This window comes from Lactuca serriola, chromosome 1 (genome assembly GCF_051521515.1).
Source record: "Lactuca serriola cultivar US96UC23 chromosome 1, Lser_US96UC23_V15, whole genome shotgun sequence".
NCBI lineage: Eukaryota > Viridiplantae > Streptophyta > Magnoliopsida > Asterales > Asteraceae > Lactuca > Lactuca serriola.
This window is the reverse complement of record NC_136408.1, coordinates 207,710,323-207,728,209: the sequence shown is the minus strand read 5'-3', so window position 1 is coordinate 207,728,209 and position 17,887 is coordinate 207,710,323. Positions and strand designations below refer to the sequence as shown.

The 17,887-nt window shown below is 50.7% G+C and overlaps 53 non-coding genes across 53 annotated transcripts; all 53 read right to left on the bottom strand.

The window, feature by feature from the left end:
• Positions 1-112: 112 nt before the first annotated feature.
• LOC145083098 (5S ribosomal RNA) lies at positions 113-231 on the bottom strand. Its single transcript, XR_013697586.1, has one exon. It is a non-coding gene; the product is annotated as a 5S ribosomal RNA (ribosomal RNA).
• A 218-nt stretch (positions 232-449) lies between these two features.
• LOC145084609 (5S ribosomal RNA) lies at positions 450-568 on the bottom strand. Its single transcript, XR_013699048.1, has one exon. It is a non-coding gene; the product is annotated as a 5S ribosomal RNA (ribosomal RNA).
• A 218-nt stretch (positions 569-786) lies between these two features.
• LOC145083259 (5S ribosomal RNA) lies at positions 787-905 on the bottom strand. The gene has a single exon (XR_013697737.1). It is a non-coding gene; the product is annotated as a 5S ribosomal RNA (ribosomal RNA).
• A 218-nt stretch (positions 906-1,123) lies between these two features.
• LOC145083466 (5S ribosomal RNA) lies at positions 1,124-1,242 on the bottom strand. The gene has a single exon (XR_013697941.1). It is a non-coding gene; the product is annotated as a 5S ribosomal RNA (ribosomal RNA).
• A 218-nt stretch (positions 1,243-1,460) lies between these two features.
• Positions 1,461-1,579, bottom strand: LOC145082360 (5S ribosomal RNA). The gene has a single exon (XR_013696881.1). It is a non-coding gene; the product is annotated as a 5S ribosomal RNA (ribosomal RNA).
• Positions 1,580-1,797: 218 nt separating this feature from the next.
• On the bottom strand, positions 1,798-1,916 carry LOC145082359 (5S ribosomal RNA). Its single transcript, XR_013696880.1, has one exon. It is a non-coding gene; the product is annotated as a 5S ribosomal RNA (ribosomal RNA).
• A 219-nt stretch (positions 1,917-2,135) lies between these two features.
• LOC145082358 (5S ribosomal RNA) lies at positions 2,136-2,254 on the bottom strand. Its single transcript, XR_013696879.1, has one exon. It is a non-coding gene; the product is annotated as a 5S ribosomal RNA (ribosomal RNA).
• Positions 2,255-2,472: 218 nt separating this feature from the next.
• Positions 2,473-2,591, bottom strand: LOC145082357 (5S ribosomal RNA). Its single transcript, XR_013696877.1, has one exon. It is a non-coding gene; the product is annotated as a 5S ribosomal RNA (ribosomal RNA).
• Positions 2,592-2,809: 218 nt separating this feature from the next.
• LOC145082356 (5S ribosomal RNA) lies at positions 2,810-2,928 on the bottom strand. Its single transcript, XR_013696876.1, has one exon. It is a non-coding gene; the product is annotated as a 5S ribosomal RNA (ribosomal RNA).
• Positions 2,929-3,146: 218 nt separating this feature from the next.
• LOC145084514 (5S ribosomal RNA) lies at positions 3,147-3,265 on the bottom strand. The gene has a single exon (XR_013698957.1). It is a non-coding gene; the product is annotated as a 5S ribosomal RNA (ribosomal RNA).
• A 217-nt stretch (positions 3,266-3,482) lies between these two features.
• Positions 3,483-3,601, bottom strand: LOC145082355 (5S ribosomal RNA). Its single transcript, XR_013696875.1, has one exon. It is a non-coding gene; the product is annotated as a 5S ribosomal RNA (ribosomal RNA).
• Positions 3,602-3,817: 216 nt separating this feature from the next.
• Positions 3,818-3,936, bottom strand: LOC145082353 (5S ribosomal RNA). Its single transcript, XR_013696873.1, has one exon. It is a non-coding gene; the product is annotated as a 5S ribosomal RNA (ribosomal RNA).
• A 217-nt stretch (positions 3,937-4,153) lies between these two features.
• LOC145083640 (5S ribosomal RNA) lies at positions 4,154-4,272 on the bottom strand. Its single transcript, XR_013698108.1, has one exon. It is a non-coding gene; the product is annotated as a 5S ribosomal RNA (ribosomal RNA).
• Positions 4,273-4,490: 218 nt separating this feature from the next.
• On the bottom strand, positions 4,491-4,609 carry LOC145082350 (5S ribosomal RNA). Its single transcript, XR_013696872.1, has one exon. It is a non-coding gene; the product is annotated as a 5S ribosomal RNA (ribosomal RNA).
• Positions 4,610-4,826: 217 nt separating this feature from the next.
• LOC145082349 (5S ribosomal RNA) lies at positions 4,827-4,945 on the bottom strand. Its single transcript, XR_013696871.1, has one exon. It is a non-coding gene; the product is annotated as a 5S ribosomal RNA (ribosomal RNA).
• Positions 4,946-5,163: 218 nt separating this feature from the next.
• On the bottom strand, positions 5,164-5,282 carry LOC145084585 (5S ribosomal RNA). The gene has a single exon (XR_013699026.1). It is a non-coding gene; the product is annotated as a 5S ribosomal RNA (ribosomal RNA).
• A 217-nt stretch (positions 5,283-5,499) lies between these two features.
• Positions 5,500-5,618, bottom strand: LOC145082348 (5S ribosomal RNA). Its single transcript, XR_013696870.1, has one exon. It is a non-coding gene; the product is annotated as a 5S ribosomal RNA (ribosomal RNA).
• Positions 5,619-5,834: 216 nt separating this feature from the next.
• On the bottom strand, positions 5,835-5,953 carry LOC145082347 (5S ribosomal RNA). The gene has a single exon (XR_013696869.1). It is a non-coding gene; the product is annotated as a 5S ribosomal RNA (ribosomal RNA).
• A 217-nt stretch (positions 5,954-6,170) lies between these two features.
• On the bottom strand, positions 6,171-6,289 carry LOC145082346 (5S ribosomal RNA). The gene has a single exon (XR_013696868.1). It is a non-coding gene; the product is annotated as a 5S ribosomal RNA (ribosomal RNA).
• Positions 6,290-6,507: 218 nt separating this feature from the next.
• LOC145085033 (5S ribosomal RNA) lies at positions 6,508-6,626 on the bottom strand. Its single transcript, XR_013699450.1, has one exon. It is a non-coding gene; the product is annotated as a 5S ribosomal RNA (ribosomal RNA).
• Positions 6,627-6,844: 218 nt separating this feature from the next.
• Positions 6,845-6,963, bottom strand: LOC145082345 (5S ribosomal RNA). Its single transcript, XR_013696867.1, has one exon. It is a non-coding gene; the product is annotated as a 5S ribosomal RNA (ribosomal RNA).
• A 216-nt stretch (positions 6,964-7,179) lies between these two features.
• On the bottom strand, positions 7,180-7,298 carry LOC145083355 (5S ribosomal RNA). The gene has a single exon (XR_013697829.1). It is a non-coding gene; the product is annotated as a 5S ribosomal RNA (ribosomal RNA).
• Positions 7,299-7,515: 217 nt separating this feature from the next.
• On the bottom strand, positions 7,516-7,634 carry LOC145084556 (5S ribosomal RNA). The gene has a single exon (XR_013698997.1). It is a non-coding gene; the product is annotated as a 5S ribosomal RNA (ribosomal RNA).
• Positions 7,635-7,851: 217 nt separating this feature from the next.
• On the bottom strand, positions 7,852-7,970 carry LOC145082344 (5S ribosomal RNA). Its single transcript, XR_013696866.1, has one exon. It is a non-coding gene; the product is annotated as a 5S ribosomal RNA (ribosomal RNA).
• Positions 7,971-8,188: 218 nt separating this feature from the next.
• On the bottom strand, positions 8,189-8,307 carry LOC145082816 (5S ribosomal RNA). The gene has a single exon (XR_013697320.1). It is a non-coding gene; the product is annotated as a 5S ribosomal RNA (ribosomal RNA).
• Positions 8,308-8,525: 218 nt separating this feature from the next.
• On the bottom strand, positions 8,526-8,644 carry LOC145085032 (5S ribosomal RNA). The gene has a single exon (XR_013699449.1). It is a non-coding gene; the product is annotated as a 5S ribosomal RNA (ribosomal RNA).
• A 218-nt stretch (positions 8,645-8,862) lies between these two features.
• LOC145082343 (5S ribosomal RNA) lies at positions 8,863-8,981 on the bottom strand. The gene has a single exon (XR_013696865.1). It is a non-coding gene; the product is annotated as a 5S ribosomal RNA (ribosomal RNA).
• A 216-nt stretch (positions 8,982-9,197) lies between these two features.
• On the bottom strand, positions 9,198-9,316 carry LOC145083354 (5S ribosomal RNA). Its single transcript, XR_013697828.1, has one exon. It is a non-coding gene; the product is annotated as a 5S ribosomal RNA (ribosomal RNA).
• Positions 9,317-9,533: 217 nt separating this feature from the next.
• Positions 9,534-9,652, bottom strand: LOC145084555 (5S ribosomal RNA). Its single transcript, XR_013698996.1, has one exon. It is a non-coding gene; the product is annotated as a 5S ribosomal RNA (ribosomal RNA).
• Positions 9,653-9,869: 217 nt separating this feature from the next.
• LOC145082342 (5S ribosomal RNA) lies at positions 9,870-9,988 on the bottom strand. The gene has a single exon (XR_013696864.1). It is a non-coding gene; the product is annotated as a 5S ribosomal RNA (ribosomal RNA).
• Positions 9,989-10,206: 218 nt separating this feature from the next.
• LOC145082815 (5S ribosomal RNA) lies at positions 10,207-10,325 on the bottom strand. The gene has a single exon (XR_013697319.1). It is a non-coding gene; the product is annotated as a 5S ribosomal RNA (ribosomal RNA).
• A 218-nt stretch (positions 10,326-10,543) lies between these two features.
• LOC145082340 (5S ribosomal RNA) lies at positions 10,544-10,662 on the bottom strand. The gene has a single exon (XR_013696862.1). It is a non-coding gene; the product is annotated as a 5S ribosomal RNA (ribosomal RNA).
• A 218-nt stretch (positions 10,663-10,880) lies between these two features.
• Positions 10,881-10,999, bottom strand: LOC145082814 (5S ribosomal RNA). Its single transcript, XR_013697318.1, has one exon. It is a non-coding gene; the product is annotated as a 5S ribosomal RNA (ribosomal RNA).
• A 217-nt stretch (positions 11,000-11,216) lies between these two features.
• LOC145082339 (5S ribosomal RNA) lies at positions 11,217-11,335 on the bottom strand. The gene has a single exon (XR_013696861.1). It is a non-coding gene; the product is annotated as a 5S ribosomal RNA (ribosomal RNA).
• A 218-nt stretch (positions 11,336-11,553) lies between these two features.
• On the bottom strand, positions 11,554-11,672 carry LOC145082338 (5S ribosomal RNA). The gene has a single exon (XR_013696860.1). It is a non-coding gene; the product is annotated as a 5S ribosomal RNA (ribosomal RNA).
• A 217-nt stretch (positions 11,673-11,889) lies between these two features.
• LOC145082337 (5S ribosomal RNA) lies at positions 11,890-12,008 on the bottom strand. The gene has a single exon (XR_013696859.1). It is a non-coding gene; the product is annotated as a 5S ribosomal RNA (ribosomal RNA).
• Positions 12,009-12,226: 218 nt separating this feature from the next.
• LOC145082336 (5S ribosomal RNA) lies at positions 12,227-12,345 on the bottom strand. The gene has a single exon (XR_013696858.1). It is a non-coding gene; the product is annotated as a 5S ribosomal RNA (ribosomal RNA).
• A 217-nt stretch (positions 12,346-12,562) lies between these two features.
• Positions 12,563-12,681, bottom strand: LOC145082333 (5S ribosomal RNA). Its single transcript, XR_013696856.1, has one exon. It is a non-coding gene; the product is annotated as a 5S ribosomal RNA (ribosomal RNA).
• A 218-nt stretch (positions 12,682-12,899) lies between these two features.
• Positions 12,900-13,018, bottom strand: LOC145082332 (5S ribosomal RNA). The gene has a single exon (XR_013696855.1). It is a non-coding gene; the product is annotated as a 5S ribosomal RNA (ribosomal RNA).
• A 218-nt stretch (positions 13,019-13,236) lies between these two features.
• Positions 13,237-13,355, bottom strand: LOC145082331 (5S ribosomal RNA). Its single transcript, XR_013696854.1, has one exon. It is a non-coding gene; the product is annotated as a 5S ribosomal RNA (ribosomal RNA).
• A 216-nt stretch (positions 13,356-13,571) lies between these two features.
• Positions 13,572-13,690, bottom strand: LOC145083353 (5S ribosomal RNA). The gene has a single exon (XR_013697827.1). It is a non-coding gene; the product is annotated as a 5S ribosomal RNA (ribosomal RNA).
• Positions 13,691-13,907: 217 nt separating this feature from the next.
• Positions 13,908-14,026, bottom strand: LOC145084553 (5S ribosomal RNA). The gene has a single exon (XR_013698995.1). It is a non-coding gene; the product is annotated as a 5S ribosomal RNA (ribosomal RNA).
• Positions 14,027-14,243: 217 nt separating this feature from the next.
• Positions 14,244-14,362, bottom strand: LOC145082330 (5S ribosomal RNA). Its single transcript, XR_013696853.1, has one exon. It is a non-coding gene; the product is annotated as a 5S ribosomal RNA (ribosomal RNA).
• Positions 14,363-14,580: 218 nt separating this feature from the next.
• On the bottom strand, positions 14,581-14,699 carry LOC145082812 (5S ribosomal RNA). Its single transcript, XR_013697315.1, has one exon. It is a non-coding gene; the product is annotated as a 5S ribosomal RNA (ribosomal RNA).
• Positions 14,700-14,917: 218 nt separating this feature from the next.
• On the bottom strand, positions 14,918-15,036 carry LOC145082329 (5S ribosomal RNA). The gene has a single exon (XR_013696852.1). It is a non-coding gene; the product is annotated as a 5S ribosomal RNA (ribosomal RNA).
• Positions 15,037-15,254: 218 nt separating this feature from the next.
• LOC145082811 (5S ribosomal RNA) lies at positions 15,255-15,373 on the bottom strand. Its single transcript, XR_013697314.1, has one exon. It is a non-coding gene; the product is annotated as a 5S ribosomal RNA (ribosomal RNA).
• A 217-nt stretch (positions 15,374-15,590) lies between these two features.
• LOC145082327 (5S ribosomal RNA) lies at positions 15,591-15,709 on the bottom strand. The gene has a single exon (XR_013696850.1). It is a non-coding gene; the product is annotated as a 5S ribosomal RNA (ribosomal RNA).
• Positions 15,710-15,928: 219 nt separating this feature from the next.
• LOC145082326 (5S ribosomal RNA) lies at positions 15,929-16,047 on the bottom strand. Its single transcript, XR_013696849.1, has one exon. It is a non-coding gene; the product is annotated as a 5S ribosomal RNA (ribosomal RNA).
• A 218-nt stretch (positions 16,048-16,265) lies between these two features.
• On the bottom strand, positions 16,266-16,384 carry LOC145082325 (5S ribosomal RNA). The gene has a single exon (XR_013696848.1). It is a non-coding gene; the product is annotated as a 5S ribosomal RNA (ribosomal RNA).
• Positions 16,385-16,602: 218 nt separating this feature from the next.
• On the bottom strand, positions 16,603-16,721 carry LOC145082324 (5S ribosomal RNA). Its single transcript, XR_013696847.1, has one exon. It is a non-coding gene; the product is annotated as a 5S ribosomal RNA (ribosomal RNA).
• A 216-nt stretch (positions 16,722-16,937) lies between these two features.
• On the bottom strand, positions 16,938-17,056 carry LOC145083352 (5S ribosomal RNA). The gene has a single exon (XR_013697826.1). It is a non-coding gene; the product is annotated as a 5S ribosomal RNA (ribosomal RNA).
• Positions 17,057-17,273: 217 nt separating this feature from the next.
• On the bottom strand, positions 17,274-17,392 carry LOC145084551 (5S ribosomal RNA). The gene has a single exon (XR_013698993.1). It is a non-coding gene; the product is annotated as a 5S ribosomal RNA (ribosomal RNA).
• A 217-nt stretch (positions 17,393-17,609) lies between these two features.
• LOC145082323 (5S ribosomal RNA) lies at positions 17,610-17,728 on the bottom strand. The gene has a single exon (XR_013696846.1). It is a non-coding gene; the product is annotated as a 5S ribosomal RNA (ribosomal RNA).
• Positions 17,729-17,887: the final 159 nt, after the last annotated feature.

Here is a 17,887-nt window from a genome sequence, read left to right as displayed (position 1 = left end):
AAACGCGGAAACAATCAACGATGAACCGGATGCCGCCCGAGCATAGACATAGCAAGAAAGAAAAAAAAAACGCACCTAAAACCTAAAAAAACGCAAACGGGCAACGAAAAAGGGGGTGCAACACGAGGACTTCCCAGGGGGTCACCCATCCTAGTACTACTCTCGCCCAGGCACGCTTAACTGCGGAGTTCTGATGGGATCCGGTGCATTAGTGCTGGTATGATCGCACCCGAAATACTATCCATGCTTATTGTTTTTATGTCTTACAAGACGCAGAACGTCGTTTGCTTTCGTACGCGAGGCGTGGGACCCACGTGAGGGATCGGCTCCGTTCGGGAAACGCGGAAACAATCAACGATGAACCGGATGCCGCCCGAGCATAGACATAGCAAGAAAGAAAAAAAAAACGCACCTAAAACCTAAAAAAACGCAAACGGGCAACGAAAAAGGGGGTGTAACACGAGGACTTCTCAGGGGGTCACCCATCCTAGTACTACTCTCGCCCAAGCACGCTTAACTGCGGAGTTCTGATGGGATCCGGTGCATTAGTGCTGGTATGATCGCACCCGAAATACTATCCATGCTTATTGTTTTTATGTCTTACAAGACGCAGAACGTCGTTTGCTTTCGAACGCGAGGCGTGGGACCCACGTGAGGGATCGGCTCCGTTCGGGAAACGCGGAAACAATCAACGATGAACCGGATGCCGCCCGAGCATAGACATAGCAAGAAAGAAAAAAAAAACGCACCTAAAACCTAAAAAAACGCAAACGGGCAACGAAAAAGGGGGTGCAACACAAGGACTTCCCAGGGGGTCACCCATCCTAGTACTACTCTCGCCCAAGCACGCTTAACTGCGGAGTTCTGATGGGATCCGGTGCATTAGTGCTGGTATGATCGCACCCGAAATACTATCCATGCTTATTGTTTTTATGTCTTACAAGACGCAGAACGTCGTTTGCTTTCGTACGCGAGGCGTGGGACCCACGTGAGGGATCGGCTCCGTTCGGGAAACGCGGAAACAATCAACGATGAACCGGATGCCGCCCGAGCATAGACATAGCAAGAAAGAAAAAAAAAACGCACCTAAAACCTAAAAAAACGCAAACGGGCAACGAAAAAGGGGGTGCAACACGAGGACTTCCCAGGGGGTCACCCATCCTAGTACTACTCTCGCCCAAGCACGCTTAACTGCGGAGTTCTGATGGGATCCGGTGCATTAGTGCTGGTATGATCGCACTCGAAATACTATCCATGCTTATTGTTTTTATGTCTTACAAGACGCAGAACGTCGTTTGCTTTCGTACGCGAGGCGTGGGACCCACGTGAGGGATCGGCTCCGTTCGGGAAACGCGGAAACAATCAACGATGAACCGGATGCCGCCCGAGCATAGACATAGCAAGAAAGAAAAAAAAAACGCACCTAAAACCTAAAAAAACGCAAACGGGCAACGAAAAAGGGGGTGCAACACGAGGACTTCCCAGGGGGTCACCCATCCTAGTACTACTCTCGCCCAAGCACGCTTAACTGCGGAGTTCTGATGGGATCCGGTGCATTAGTGCTGGTATGATCGCACCCGAAATACTATCCATGCTTATTGTTTTTATGTCTTACAAGACGCAGAACGTCGTTTGCTTTCGAACGCGAGGCGTGGGACCCACGTGAGGGATCGGCTCCGTTCGGGAAACGCGGAAACAATCAACGATGAACCGGATGCCGCCCGAGCATAGACATAGCAAGAAAGAAAAAAAAAACGCACCTAAAACCTAAAAAAACGCAAACGGGCAACGAAAAAGGGGGTGCAACACGAGGACTTCCCAGGGGGTCACCCATCCTAGTACTACTCTCGCCCAAGCACGCTTAACTGCGGAGTTCTGATGGGATCCGGTGCATTAGTGCTGGTATGATCGCACCCGAAATACTATCCATGCTTATTGTTTTTATGTCTTACAAGACGCAGAACGTCGTTTGCTTTCGTACGCGAGGCGTGGGACCCACGTGAGGGATCGGCTCCGTTCGGGAAACGCGGAAACAATCAACGATGAACCGGATGCCGCCCGAGCATAGACATAGCAAGAAAGAAAAAAAAAAACGCACCTAAAACCTAAAAAAACGCAAACGGGCAACGAAAAAGGGGGTGCAACACGAGGACTTCCCAGGGGGTCACCCATCCTAGTACTACTCTCGCCCAAGCACGCTTAACTGCGGAGTTCTGATGGGATCCGGTGCATTAGTGCTGGTATGATCGCACCCGAAATACTATCCATGCTTATTGTTTTTATGTCTTACAAGACGCAGAACGTCGTTTGCTTTCGTACGCGAGGCGTGGGACCCACGTGAGGGATCGGCTCCGTTCGGGAAACGCGGAAACAATCAACGATGAACCGGATGCCGCCCGAGCATAGACATAGCAAGAAAGAAAAAAAAAACGCACCTAAAACCTAAAAAAACGCAAACGGGCAACGAAAAAGGGGGTGCAACACGAGGACTTCCCAGGGGGTCACCCATCCTAGTACTACTCTCGCCCAAGCACGCTTAACTGCGGAGTTCTGATGGGATCCGGTGCATTAGTGCTGGTATGATCGCACCCGAAATACTATCCATGCTTATTGTTTTTATGTCTTACAAGACGCAGAACGTCGTTTGCTTTCGTACGCGAGGCGTGGGACCCACGTGAGGGATCGGCTCCGTTCGGGAAACGCGGAAACAATCAACGATGAACCGGATGCCGCCCGAGCATAGACATAGCAAGAAAGAAAAAAAAAACGCACCTAAAACCTAAAAAAACGCAAACGGGCAACGAAAAAGGGGGTGCAACACGAGGACTTCCCAGGGGGTCACCCATCCTAGTACTACTCTCGCCCAAGCACGCTTAACTGCGGAGTTCTGATGGGATCCGGTGCATTAGTGCTGGTATGATCGCACCCGAAATACTATCCATGCTTATTGTTTTTATGTCTTACAAGACGCAGAACGTCGTTTGCTTTCGAACGCGAGGCGTGGGACCCACGTGAGGGATCGGCTCCGTTCGGGAAACGCGGAAACAATCAACGATGAACCGGATGCCGCCCGAGCATAGACATAGCAAGAAAGAAAAAAAAAACGCACCTAAAACCTAAAAAAACGCAAACGGGCAACGAAAAAGGGGGTGCAATACGAGGACTTCCCAGGGGGTCACCCATCCTAGTACTACTCTCGCCCAAGCACGCTTAATTGCGGAGTTCTGATGGGATCCGGTGCATTAGTGCTGGTATGATCGCACCCGAAATACTATCCATGCTTATTGTTTTTATGTCTTACAAGACGCAGAACGTCGTTTGCTTTCGTACGCGAGGCGTGGGACCCACGTGAGGGATCGGCTCCGTTCGGGAAACGCGGAAACAATCAACGATGAACCGGATGCCGCCCGAGCATAGACATAGCAAGAAAGAAAAAAAAACGCACCTAAAACCTAAAAAAACGCAAACGGGCAACGAAAAAGGGGGTGCAACACGAGGACTTCCCAGGGGGTCACCCATCCTAGTACTACTCTCGCCCAAGCACGCTTAACTGCGGAGTTCTGATGGGATCCGGTGCATTAGTGCTGGTATGATCGCACCCGAAATACTATCCATGCTTATTGTTTTTATGTCTTACAAGACGCAGAACGTCGTTTGCTTTCGAACGCGAGGCGTGGGACCCACGTGAGGGATCGGCTCCGTTCGGGAAACGCGGAAACAATCAACGATGAACCGGATGCCGCCCGAGCATAGACATAGCAAGAAAGAAAAAAAACGCACCTAAAACCTAAAAAAACGCAAACGGGCAACGAAAAAGGGGGTGCAACACGAGGACTTCCCAGGGGGTCACCCATCCTAGTACTACTCTCGCCCAAGCACGCTTAACTGCGGAGTTCTGATGGGATCCGGTGCATTAGTGCTGGTATGATCGCACCCGAAATACTATCCATGCTTATTGTTTTTATGTCTTACAAGACGCAGAACGTCGTTTGCTTTCGAACGCGAGGCGTGGGACCACGTGAGGGATCGGCTCCGTTCGAGAAACGCGGAAACAATCAACGATGAACCGGATGCCGCCCGAGCATAGACATAGCAAGAAAGAAAAAAAAAACGCACCTAAAACCTAAAAAAACGCAAACGGGCAACGAAAAAGGGGGTGCAACACGAGGACTTCCCAGGGGGTCACCCATCCTAGTACTACTCTCGCCCAAGCACGCTTAACTGCAGAGTTCTGATGGGATCCGGTGCATTAGTGCTGGTATGATCGCACCCGAAATACTATCCATGCTTATTGTTTTTATGTCTTACAAGACGCAGAACGTCGTTTGCTTTCGTACGCGAGGCGTGGGACCCACGTGAGGGATCGGCTCCGTTCGGGAAACGCGGAAACAATCAACGATGAACCGGATGCCGCCCGAGCATAGACATAGCAAGAAAGAAAAAAAAAACGCACCTAAAACCTAAAAAAACGCAAACGGGCAACGAAAAAGGGGGTGCAACACGAGGACTTCCCAGGGGGTCACCCATCCTAGTACTACTCTCGCCCAAGCACGCTTAACTGCGGAGTTCTGATGGGATCCGGTGCATTAGTGCTGGTATGATCGCACCCGAAATACTATCCATGCTTATTGTTTTTATGTCTTACAAGACGCAGAACGTCGTTTGCTTTCGAACGCGAGGCGTGGGACCCACGTGAGGGATCGGCTCCGTTCGGGAAACGCGGAAACAATCAACGATGAACCGGATGCCGCCCGAGCATAGACATAGCAAGAAAGAAAAAAATACGCGCCTAAAACCTAAAAAAACGCAAACGGGCAACGAAAAAGGGGGTGCAACACGAGGACTTCCCAGGGGGTCACCCATCCTAGTACTACTCTCGCCCAAGCACGCTTAACTGCGGAGTTCTGATGGGATCCGGTGCATTAGTGCTGGTATGATCGCACCCGAAATACTATCCATGCTTATTGTTTTTATGTCTTACAAGACGCAGAACGTCGTTTGCTTTCGAACGCGAGGCGTGGGACCCACGTGAGGGATCGGCTCCGTTCGGGAAACGCGGAAACAATCAACGATGAACCGGATGCCGCCCGAGCATAGACATAGCAAGAAAGAAAAAAAAAACGCACCTAAAACCTAAAAAAACGCAAACGGGCAACGAAAAAGGGGGTGCAACACGAGGACTTCCCAGGGGGTCACCCATCCTAGTACTACTCTCGCCCAAGCACGCTTAATTGCGGAGTTCTGATGGGATCCGGTGCATTAGTGCTGGTATGATCGCACCCGAAATACTATCCATGCTTATTGTTTTTATGTCTTACAAGACGCAGAACGTCGTTTGCTTTCGTACGCGAGGCGTGGGACCCACGTGAGGGATCGGCTCCGTTCGGGAAACGCGGAAACAATCAACGATGAACCGGATGCCGCCCGAGCATAGACATAGCAAGAAAGAAAAAAAAACGCACCTAAAACCTAAAAAAACGCAAACGGGCAACGAAAAAGGGGGTGCAACACGAGGACTTCCCAGGGGGTCACCCATCCTAGTACTACTCTCGCCCAAGCACGCTTAACTGCGGAGTTCTGATGGGATCCGGTGCATTAGTGCTGGTATGATCGCACCCGAAATACTATCCATGCTTATTGTTTTTATGTCTTACAAGACGCAGAACGTCGTTTGCTTTCGAACGCGAGGCGTGGGACCCACGTGAGGGATCGGCTCCGTTCGGGAAACGCGGAAACAATCAACGATGAACCGGATGCCGCCCGAGCATAGACATAGCAAGAAAGAAAAAAAACGCACCTAAAACCTAAAAAAACGCAAACGGGCAACGAAAAAGGGGGTGCAACACGAGGACTTCCCAGGGGGTCACCCATCCTAGTACTACTCTCGCCCAAGCACGCTTAACTGCGGAGTTCTGATGGGATCCGGTGCATTAGTGCTGGTATGATCGCACCCGAAATACTATCCATGCTTATTGTTTTTATGTCTTACAAGACGCAGAACGTCGTTTGCTTTCGAACGCGAGGCGTGGGACCACGTGAGGGATCGGCTCCGTTCGAGAAACGCGGAAACAATCAACGATGAACCGGATGCCGCCCGAGCATAGACATAGCAAGAAAGAAAAAAAAAACGCACCTAAAACCTAAAAAAACGCAAACGGGCAACGAAAAAGGGGGTGCAACACGAGGACTTCCCAGGGGGTCACCCATCCTAGTACTACTCTCGCCCAAGCACGCTTAACTGCGGAGTTCTGATGGGATCCGGTGCATTAGTGCTGGTATGATCGCACCCGAAATACTATCCATGCTTATTGTTTTTATGTCTTACAAGACGCAGAACGTCGTTTGCTTTCGAACGCGAGGCGTGGGACCCACGTGAGGGATCGGCTCCGTTCGGGAAACGCGGAAACAATCAACGATGAACCGGATGCCGCCCGAGCATAGACATAGCAAGAAAGAAAAAAAAAACGCACCTAAAACCTAAAAAAACGCAAACGGGCAACGAAAAAGGGGGTGCAACACGAGGACTTCCCAGGGGGTCACCCATCCTAGTACTACTCTCGCCCAAGCACGCTTAATTGCGGAGTTCTGATGGGATCCGGTGCATTAGTGCTGGTATGAACGCACCCGAAATACTATCCATGCTTATTGTTTTTATGTCTTACAAGACGCAGAACGTCGTTTGCTTTCGTACGCGAGGCGTGGGACCCACGTGAGGGATCGGCTCCGTTCGGGAAACGCGGAAACAATCAACGATGAACCGGATGCCGCCCGAGCATAGACATAGCAAGAAAGAAAAAAAAAACGCACCTAAAACCTAAAAAAACGCAAACGGGCAACGAAAAAGGGGGTGCAACACGAGGACTTCCCAGGGGGTCACCCATCCTAGTACTACTCTCGCCCAAGCACGCTTAACTGCGGAGTTCTGATGGGATCCGGTGCATTAGTGCTGGTATGATCGCACCCGAAATACTATCCATGCTTATTGTTTTTATGTCTTACAAGACGCAGAACGTCGTTTGCTTTCGAACGCGAGGCGTGGGACCCACGTGAGGGATCGGCTCCGTTCGGGAAACGCGGAAACAATCAACGATGAACCGGATGCCGCCCGAGTATAGACATAGCAAGAAAGAAAAAAAACGCACCTAAAACCTAAAAAAACGCAAACGGGCAACGAAAAAGGGGGTGCAACACGAGGACTTCCCAGGGGGTCACCCATCCTAGTACTACTCTCGCCCAAGCACGCTTGACTGCGGAGTTCTGATGGGATCCGGTGCATTAGTGCTGGTATGATCGCACCCGAAATACTATCCATGCTTATTGTTTTTATGTCTTACAAGACGCAGAACGTCGTTTGCTTTCGAACGCGAGGCGTGGGACCACGTGAGGGATCGGCTCCGTTCGGGAAACGCGGAAACAATCAACGATGAACCGGATGCCGCCCGAGCATAGACATAGCAAGAAAGAAAAAAAAAACGCACCTAAAACCTAAAAAAACGCAAACGGGCAACGAAAAAGGGGGTGCAACACGAGGACTTCCCAGGGGGTCACCCATCCTAGTACTACTCTCGCCCAAGCACGCTTAACTGCGGATTTCTGATGGGATCCGGTGCATTAGTGCTGGTATGATCGCACCCGAAATACTATCCATGCTTATTGTTTTTATGTCTTACAAGACGCAGAACGTCGTTTGCTTTCGAACGCGAGGCGTGGGACCCACGTGAGGGATCGGCTCCGTTCGGGAAACGCGGAAACAATCAACGATGAACCGGATGCCGCCCGAGCATAGACATAGCAAGAAAGAAAAAAAAACGCACCTAAAACCTAAAAAAACGCAAACGGGCAACGAAAAAGGGGGTGCAACACGAGGACTTCCCAGGGGGTCACCCATCCTAGTACTACTCTCGCCCAAGCACGCTTAACTGCGGAGTTCTGATGGGATCCGGTGCATTAGTGCTGGTATGATCGCACCCGAAATACTATCCATGCTTATTGTTTTTATGTCTTACAAGACGCAGAACGTCGTTTGCTTTCGTACGCGAGGCGTGGGACCCACGTGAGGGATCGGCTCCGTTCGGGAAACGCGGAAACAATCAACGATGAACCGGATGCCGCCCGAGCATAGACATAGCAAGAAAGAAAAAAAAAACGCACCTAAAACCTAAAAAAACGCAAACGGGCAACGAAAAAGGGGGTGCAACACGAGGACTTCCCAGGGGGTCACCCATCCTAGTACTACTCTCGCCCAAGCACGCTTAACTACGGAGTTCTGATGGGATCCGGTGCATTAGTGCTGGTATGATCGCACCCGAAATACTATCCATGCTTATTGTTTTTATGTCTTACAAGACGCAGAACGTCGTTTGCTTTCGAACGCGAGGCGTGGGACCCACGTGAGGGATCGGCTCCGTTCGGGAAACGCGGAAACAATCAACGATGAACCGGATGCCGCCCGAGCATAGACATAGCAAGAAAGAAAAAAAAAACGCACCTAAAACCTAAAAAAACGCAAACGGGCAACGAAAAAGGGGGTGCAACACGAGGACTTCCCAGGGGGTCACCCATCCTAGTACTACTCTCGCCCAAGCACGCTTAATTGCGGAGTTCTGATGGGATCCGGTGCATTAGTGCTGGTATGAACGCACCCGAAATACTATCCATGCTTATTGTTTTTATGTCTTACAAGACGCAGAACGTCGTTTGCTTTCGTACGCGAGGCGTGGGACCCACGTGAGGGATCGGCTCCGTTCGGGAAACGCGGAAACAATCAACGATGAACCGGATGCCGCCCGAGCATAGACATAGCAAGAAAGAAAAAAAAAACGCACCTAAAACCTAAAAAAACGCAAACGGGCAACGAAAAAGGGGGTGCAACACGAGGACTTCCCAGGGGGTCACCCATCCTAGTACTACTCTCGCCCAAGCACGCTTAACTGCGGAGTTCTGATGGGATCCGGTGCATTAGTGCTGGTATGATCGCACCCGAAATACTATCCATGCTTATTGTTTTTATGTCTTACAAGACGCAGAACGTCGTTTGCTTTCGAACGCGAGGCGTGGGACCCACGTGAGGGATCGGCTCCGTTCGGGAAACGCGGAAACAATCAACGATGAACCGGATGCCGCCCGAGTATAGACATAGCAAGAAAGAAAAAAAACGCACCTAAAACCTAAAAAAACGCAAACGGGCAACGAAAAAGGGGGTGCAACACGAGGACTTCCCAGGGGGTCACCCATCCTAGTACTACTCTCGCCCAAGCACGCTTGACTGCGGAGTTCTGATGGGATCCGGTGCATTAGTGCTGGTATGATCGCACCCGAAATACTATCCATGCTTATTGTTTTTATGTCTTACAAGACGCAGAACGTCGTTTGCTTTCGAACGCGAGGCGTGGGACCACGTGAGGGATCGGCTCCGTTCGGGAAACGCGGAAACAATCAACGATGAACCGGATGCCGCCCGAGCATAGACATAGCAAGAAAGAAAAAAAAAACGCACCTAAAACCTAAAAAAACGCAAACGGGCAACGAAAAAGGGGGTGCAACACGAGGACTTCCCAGGGGGTCACCCATCCTAGTACTACTCTCGCCCAAGCACGCTTAACTGCGGATTTCTGATGGGATCCGGTGCATTAGTGCTGGTATGATCGCACCCGAAATACTATCCATGCTTATTGTTTTTATGTCTTACAAGACGCAGAACGTCGTTTGCTTTCGAACGCGAGGCGTGGGACCCACGTGAGGGATCGGCTCCGTTCGGGAAACGCGGAAACAATCAACGATGAACCGGATGCCGCCCGAGCATAGACATAGCAAGAAAGAAAAAAAAACGCACCTAAAACCTAAAAAAACGCAAACGGGCAACGAAAAAGGGGGTGCAACACGAGGACTTCCCAGGGGGTCACCCATCCTAGTACTACTCTCGCCCAAGCACGCTTAACTGCGGAGTTCTGATGGGATCCGGTGCATTAGTGCTGGTATGATCGCACCCGAAATACTATCCATGCTTATTGTTTTTATGTCTTACAAGACGCAGAACGTCGTTTGCTTTCGTACGCGAGGCGTGGGACCCACGTGAGGGATCGGCTCCGTTCGGGAAACGCGGAAACAATCAACGATGAACCGGATGCCGCCCGAGCATAGACATAGCAAGAAAGAAAAAAAAAACGCACCTAAAACCTAAAAAAACGCAAACGGGCAACGAAAAAGGGGGTGCAACACGAGGACTTCCCAGGGGGTCACCCATCCTAGTACTACTCTCGCCCAAGCACGCTTAACTACGGAGTTCTGATGGGATCCGGTGCATTAGTGCTGGTATGATCGCACCCGAAATACTATCCATGCTTATTGTTTTTATGTCTTACAAGACGCAGAACGTCGTTTGCTTTCGAACGCGAGGCGTGGGACCCACGTGAGGGATCGGCTCCGTTCGGGAAACGCGGAAACAATCAACGATGAACCGGATGCCGCCCGAGCATAGACATAGCAAGAAAGAAAAAAAAAACGCACCTAAAACCTAAAAAAACGCAAACGGGCAACGAAAAAGGGGGTGCAACACGAGGACTTCCCAGGGGGTCACCCATCCTAGTACTACTCTCGCCCAAGCACGCTTAACTGCGGAGTTCTGATGGGATCCGGTGCATTAGTGCTGGTATGATCGCACCCGAAATACTATCCATGCTTATTGTTTTTATGTCTTACAAGACGCAGAACGTCGTTTGCTTTCGTACGCGAGGCCTGGGACCCACGTGAGGGATCGGCTCCGTTCGGGAAACGCGGAAACAATCAACGATGAACCGGATGCCGCCCGAGCATAGACATAGCAAGAAAGAAAAAAAAAACGCACCTAAAACCTAAAAAAACGCAAACGGGCAACGAAAAAGGGGGTGCAACACGAGGACTTCCCAGGGGGTCACCCATCCTAGTACTACTCTCGCCCAAGCACGCTTAACTACGGAGTTCTGATGGGATCCGGTGCATTAGTGCTGGTATGATCGCACCCGAAATACTATCCATGCTTATTGTTTTTATGTCTTACAAGACGCAGAACGTCGTTTGCTTTCGAACGCGAGGCGTGGGACCCACGTGAGGGATCGGCTCCGTTCGGGAAACGCGGAAACAATCAACGATGAACCGGATGCCGCCCGAGCATAGACATAGCAAGAAAGAAAAAAAAACGCACCTAAAACCTAAAAAAACGCAAACGGGCAACGAAAAAGGGGGTGCAACACGAGGACTTCCCAGGGGGTCACCCATCCTAGTACTACTCTCGCCCAAGCACGCTTAACTGCGGAGTTCTGATGGGATCCGGTGCATTAGTGCTGGTATGATCGCACCCGAAATACTATCCATGCTTATTGTTTTTATGTCTTACAAGACGCAGAACGTCGTTTGCTTTCGTACGCGAGGCGTGGGACCCACGTGAGGGATCGGCTCCGTTCGGGAAACGCGGAAACAATCAACGATGAACCGGATGCCGCCCGAGCATAGACATAGCAAGAAAGAAAAAAAAAACGCACCTAAAACCTAAAAAAACGCAAACGGGCAACGAAAAAAGGGGTGCAACACGAGGACTTCCCAGGGGGTCACCCATCCTAGTACTACTCTCGCCCAAGCACGCTTAACTGCGGAGTTCTGATGGGATCCGGTGCATTAGTGCTGGTATGATCGCACCCGAAATACTATCCATGCTTATTGTTTTATGTCTTACAAGACGCAGAACGTCGTTTGCTTTCGTACGCGAGGCGTGGGACCCACGTGAGGGATCGGCTCCGTTCGGGAAACGCGGAAACAATCAACGATGAACCGGATACCGCCCGAGCATAGACATAGCAAGAAAGAAAAAAAAAACGCACCTAAAACCTAAAAAAACGCAAACGGGCAACGAAAAAGGGGGTGCAACACGAGGACTTCCCAGGGGGTCACCCATCCTAGTACTACTCTCGCCCAAGCACGCTTAACTGCGGAGTTCTGATGGGATCCGGTGCATTAGTGCTGGTATGATCGCACCCGAAATACTATCCATGCTTATTGTTTTTATGTCTTACAAGACGCAGAACGTCGTTTGCTTTCGAACGCGAGGCGTGGGACCCACGTGAGGGATCGGCTCCGTTCGGGAAACGCGGAAACAATCAACGATGAACCGGATGCCGCCCGAGCATAGACATAGCAAGAAAGAAAAAAAAAACGCACCTAAAACCTAAAAAAACGCAAACGGGCAACGAAAAAGGGGGTGCAACACGAGGACTTCCCAGGGGGTCACCCATCCTAGTACTACTCTCGCCCAAGCACGCTTAACTGCGGAGTTCTGATGGGATCCGGTGCATTAGTGCTGGTATGATCGCACCCGAAATACTATCCATGCTTATTGTTTTTATGTCTTACAAGACGCAGAACGTCGTTTGCTTTCGTACGCGAGGCGTGGGACCCACGTGAGGGATCGGCTCCGTTCGGGAAACGCGGAAACAATCAACGATGAACCGGATGCCGCCCGAGCATAGACATAGCAAGAAAGAAAAAAAAACGCACCTAAAACCTAAAAAAACGCAAACGGGCAACGAAAAAGGGGGTGCAACACGAGGACTTCCCAGGGGGTCACCCATCCTAGTACTACTCTCGCCCAAGCACGCTTAACTGCGGAGTTCTGATGGGATCCGGTGCATTAGTGCTGGTATGATCGCACCCGAAATACTATCCATGCTTATTGTTTTTATGTCTTACAAGACGCAGAACGTCGTTTGCTTTCGAACGCGAGGCGTGGGACCCACGTGAGGGATCGGCTCCGTTCGGGAAACGCGGAAACAATCAACGATGAACCGGATGCCGCCCGAGCATAGACATAGCAAGAAAGAAAAAAAAAACGCACCTAAAACCTAAAAAAACGCAAACGGGCAACGAAAAAGGGGGTGCAACACGAGGACTTCCCAGGGGGTCACCCATCCTAGTACTACTCTCGCCCAAGCACGCTTAACTGCGGAGTTCTGATGGGATCCGGTGCATTAGTGCTGGTATGATCGCACCCGAAATACTATCCATGCTTATTGTTTTTATGTCTTACAAGACGCAGAACGTCGTTTGCTTTCGTACGCGAGGCGTGGGACCCACGTGAGGGATCGGCTCCGTTCGGGAAACGCGGAAACAATCAACGATGAACCGGATGCCGCCCGAGCATAGACATAGCAAGAAAGAAAAAAAAAACGCACCTAAAACCTAAAAAAACGCAAACGGGCAACGAAAAAGGGGGTGCAACACGAGGACTTCCCAGGGGGTCACCCATCCTAGTACTACTCTCGCCCAAGCACGCTTAACTGCGGAGTTCTGATGGGATCCGGTGCATTAGTGCTGGTATGATCGCACCCGAAATACTATCCATGCTTATTGTTTTTATGTCTTACAAGACGCAGAACGTCGTTTGCTTTCGAACGCGAGGCGTGGGACCCACGTGAGGGATCGGCTCCGTTCGGGAAACGCGGAAACAATCAACGATGAACCGGATGCCGCCCGAGCATAGACATAGCAAGAAAGAAAAAAAACGCACCTAAAACCTAAAAAAACGCAAACGGGCAACGAAAAAGGGGGTGCAACACGAGGACTTCCCAGGGGGTCACCCATCCTAGTACTACTCTCGCCCAAGCACGCTTGACTGCGGAGTTCTGATGGGATCCGGTGCATTAGTGCTGGTATGATCGCACCCGAAATACTATCCATGCTTATTGTTTTTATGTCTTACAAGACGCAGAACGTCGTTTGCTTTCGAACGCGAGGCGTGGGACCACGTGAGGGATCGGCTCCGTTCGGGAAACGCGGAAACAATCAACGATGAACCGGATGCCGCCCGAGCATAGACATAGCAAGAAAGAAAAAAAAAACGCACCTAAAACCTAAAAAAACGCAAACGGGCAACGAAAAAGGGGGTGCAACACGAGGACTTCCCAGGGGGTCACCCATCCTAGTACTACTCTCGCCCAAGCACGCTTAACTGCGGATTTCTGATGGGATCCGGTGCATTAGTGCTGGTATGATCGCACCCGAAATACTATCCATGCTTATTGTTTTTATGTCTTACAAGACGCAGAACGTCGTTTGCTTTCGAACGCGAGGCGTGGGACCCACGTGAGGGATCGGCTCCGTTCGGGAAACGCGGAAACAATCAACGATGAACCGGATGCCGCCCGAGCATAGACATAGCAAGAAAGAAAAAAAAACGCACCTAAAACCTAAAAAAACGCAAACGGGCAACGAAAAAGGGGGTGCAACACGAGGACTTCCCAGGGGGTCACCCATCCTAGTACTACTCTCGCCCAAGCACGCTTAACTGCGGAGTTCTGATGGGATCCGGTGCATTAGTGCTGGTATGATCGCACCCGAAATACTATCCATGCTTATTGTTTTTATGTCTTACAAGACGCAGAACGTCGTTTGCTTTCGTACGCGAGGCGTGGGACCCACGTGAGGGATCGGCTCCGTTCGGGAAACGCGGAAACAATCAACGATGAACCGGATGCCGCCCGAGCATAGACATAGCAAGAAAGAAAAAAAAAACGCACCTAAAACCTAAAAAAACGCAAACGGGCAACGAAAAAGGGGGTGCAACACGAGGACTTCCCAGGGGGTCACCCATCCTAGTACTACTCTCGCCCAAGCACGCTTAACTACGGAGTTCTGATGGGATCCGGTGCATTAGTGCTGGTATGATCGCACCCGAAATACTATCCATGCTTATTGTTTTTATGTCTTACAAGACGCAGAACGTCGTTTGCTTTCGAACGCGAGGCGTGGGACCCACGTGAGGGATCGGCTCCGTTCGGGAAACGCGGAAACAATCAACGATGAACCGGATGCCGCCCGAGCATAGACATAGCAAGAAAGAAAAAAAAAACGCACCTAAAACCTAAAAAAACGCAAACGGGCAACGAAAAAGGGGGTGCAACACGAGGACTTCCCAGGGGGTCACCCATCCTAGTACTACTCTCGCCCAAGCACGCTTAACTGCGGAGTTCTGATGGGATCCGGTGCATTAGTGCTGGTATGATCGCACCCGAAATACTATCCATGCTTATTGTTTTTATGTCTTACAAGACGCAGAACGTCGTTTGCTTTCGTACGCGAGGCCTGGGACCCACGTGAGGGATCGGCTCCGTTCGGGAAACGCGGAAACAATCAACGATGAACCGGATGCCGCCCGAGCATAGACATAGCAAGAAAGAAAAAAAAAACGCACCTAAAACCTAAAAAAACGCAAACGGGCAACGAAAAAGGGGGTGCAACACGAGGACTTCCCAGGGGGTCACCCATCCTAGTACTACTCTCGCCCAAGCACGCTTAACTACGGAGTTCTGATGGGATCCGGTGCATTAGTGCTGGTATGATCGCACCCGAAATACTATCCATGCTTATTGTTTTTATGTCTTACAAGACGCAGAACGTCGTTTGCTTTCGAACGCGAGGCGTGGGACCCACGTGAGGGATCGGCTCCGTTCGGGAAACGCGGAAACAATCAACGATGAACCGGATGCCGCCCGAGCATAGACATAGCAAGAAAGAAAAAAAAACGCACCTAAAACCTAAAAAAACGCAAACGGGCAACGAAAAAGGGGGTGCAACACGAGGACTTCCCAGGGGGTCACCCATCCTAGTACTACTCTCGCCCAAGCACGCTTAACTGCGGAGTTCTGATGGGATCCGGTGCATTAGTGCTGGTATGATCGCACCCGAAATACTATCCATGCTTATTGTTTTTATGTCTTACAAGACGCAGAACGTCGTTTGCTTTCGTACGCGAGGCGTGGGACCCACGTGAGGGATCGGCTCCGTTCGGGAAACGCGGAAACAATCAACGATGAACCGGATGCCGCCCGAGCATAGACATAGCAAGAAAGAAAAAAAAAAACGCACCTAAAACCTAAAAAAACGCAAACGGGCAACGAAAAAAGGGGTGCAACACGAGGACTTCCCAGGGGGTCACCCATCCTAGTACTACTCTCGCCCAAGCACGCTTAACTGCGGAGTTCTGATGGGATCCGGTGCATTAGTGCTGGTATGATCGCACCCGAAATACTATCCATGCTTATTGTTTTTATGTCTTACAAGACGCAGAACGTCGTTTGCTTTCGTACGCGAGGCGTGGGACCCACGTGAGGGATCGGCTCCGTTCGGGAAACGCGGAAACAATCAACGATGAACCGGATGCCGCCCGAGCATAGACATAGCAAGAAAGAAAAAAAAAACGCACCTAAAACCTAAAAAAACGCAAACGGGCAACGAAAAAGGGGGTGCAACACGAGGACTTCCCAGGGGGTCACCCATCCTAGTACTACTCTCGCCCAAGCACGCTTAACTGCGGAGTTCTGATGGGATCCGGTGCATTAGTGCTGGTATGATCGCACCCGAAATACTATCCATGCTTATTGTTTTTATGTCTTACAAGACGCAGAACGTCGTTTGCTTTCGAACGCGAGGCGTGGGACCCACGTGAGGGATCGGCTCCGTTCGGGAAACGCGGAAACAATCAACGATGAACCGGATGCCGCCCGAGCATAGACATAGCAAGAAAGAAAAAAAAAACGCACCTAAAACCTAAAAAAACGCAAACGGGCAACGAAAAAGGGGGTGCAACACGAGGACTTCCCAGGGGGTCACCCATCCTAGTACTACTCTCGCCCAAGCACGCTTAACTGCGGAGTTCTGATGGGATCCGGTGCATTAGTGCTGGTATGATCGCACCCGAAATACTATCCATGCTTATTGTTTTTATGTCTTACAAGACGCAGAACGTCGTTTGCTTTCGAACGCGAGGCGTGGGACCCACGTGAGGGATCGGCTCCGTTCGGGAAACGCGGAAACAATCAACGATGAACCGGATGCCGCCCGAGCATAGACATAGCAAGAAAGAAAAAAAACGCACCTAAAACCTAAAAAAACGCAAACGGGCAACGAAAAAGGGGGTGCAACACGAGGACTTCCCAGGGGGTCACCCATCCTAGTACTACTCTCGCCCAAGCACGCTTGACTGCGGAGTTCTGATGGGATCCGGTGCATTAGTGCTGGTATGATCGCACCCGAAATACTATCCATGCTTATTGTTTTTATGTCTTACAAGACGCAGAACGTCGTTTGCTTTCGAACGCGAGGCGTGGGACCACGTGAGGGATCGGCTCCGTTCGGGAAACGCGGAAACAATCAACGATGAACCGGATGCCGCCCGAGCATAGACATAGCAAGAAAGAAAAAAAAAACGCACCTAAAACCTAAAAAAACGCAAACGGGCAACGAAAAAGGGGGTGCAACACGAGGACTTCCCAGGGGGTCACCCATCCTAGTACTACTCTCGCCCAAGCACGCTTAACTGCGGATTTCTGATGGGATCCGGTGCATTAGTGCTGGTATGATCGCACCCGAAATACTATCCATGCTTATTGTTTTTATGTCTTACAAGACGCAGAACGTCGTTTGCTTTCGAACGCGAGGCGTGGGACCCACGTGAGGGATCGGCTCCGTTCGGGAAACGCGGAAACAATCAACGATGAACCGGATGCCGCCCGAGCATAGACATAGCAAGAAAGAAAAAAAAACGCACCTAAAACCTAAAAAAACGCAAACGGGCAACGAAAAAGGGGGTGCAACACGAGGACTTCCCAGGGGGTCACCCATCCTAGTACTACTCTCGCCCAAGCACGCTTAACTGCGGAGTTCTGATGGGATCCGGTGCATTAGTGCTGGTATGATCGCACCCGAAATACTATCCATGCTTATTGTTTTTATGTCTTACAAGACGCAGAACGTCGTTTGCTTTCGTACGCGAGGCGTGGGACCCACGTGAGGGATCGGCTCCGTTCGGGAAACGCGGAAACAATCAACGATGAACCGGATGCCGCCCGAGCATAGACATAGC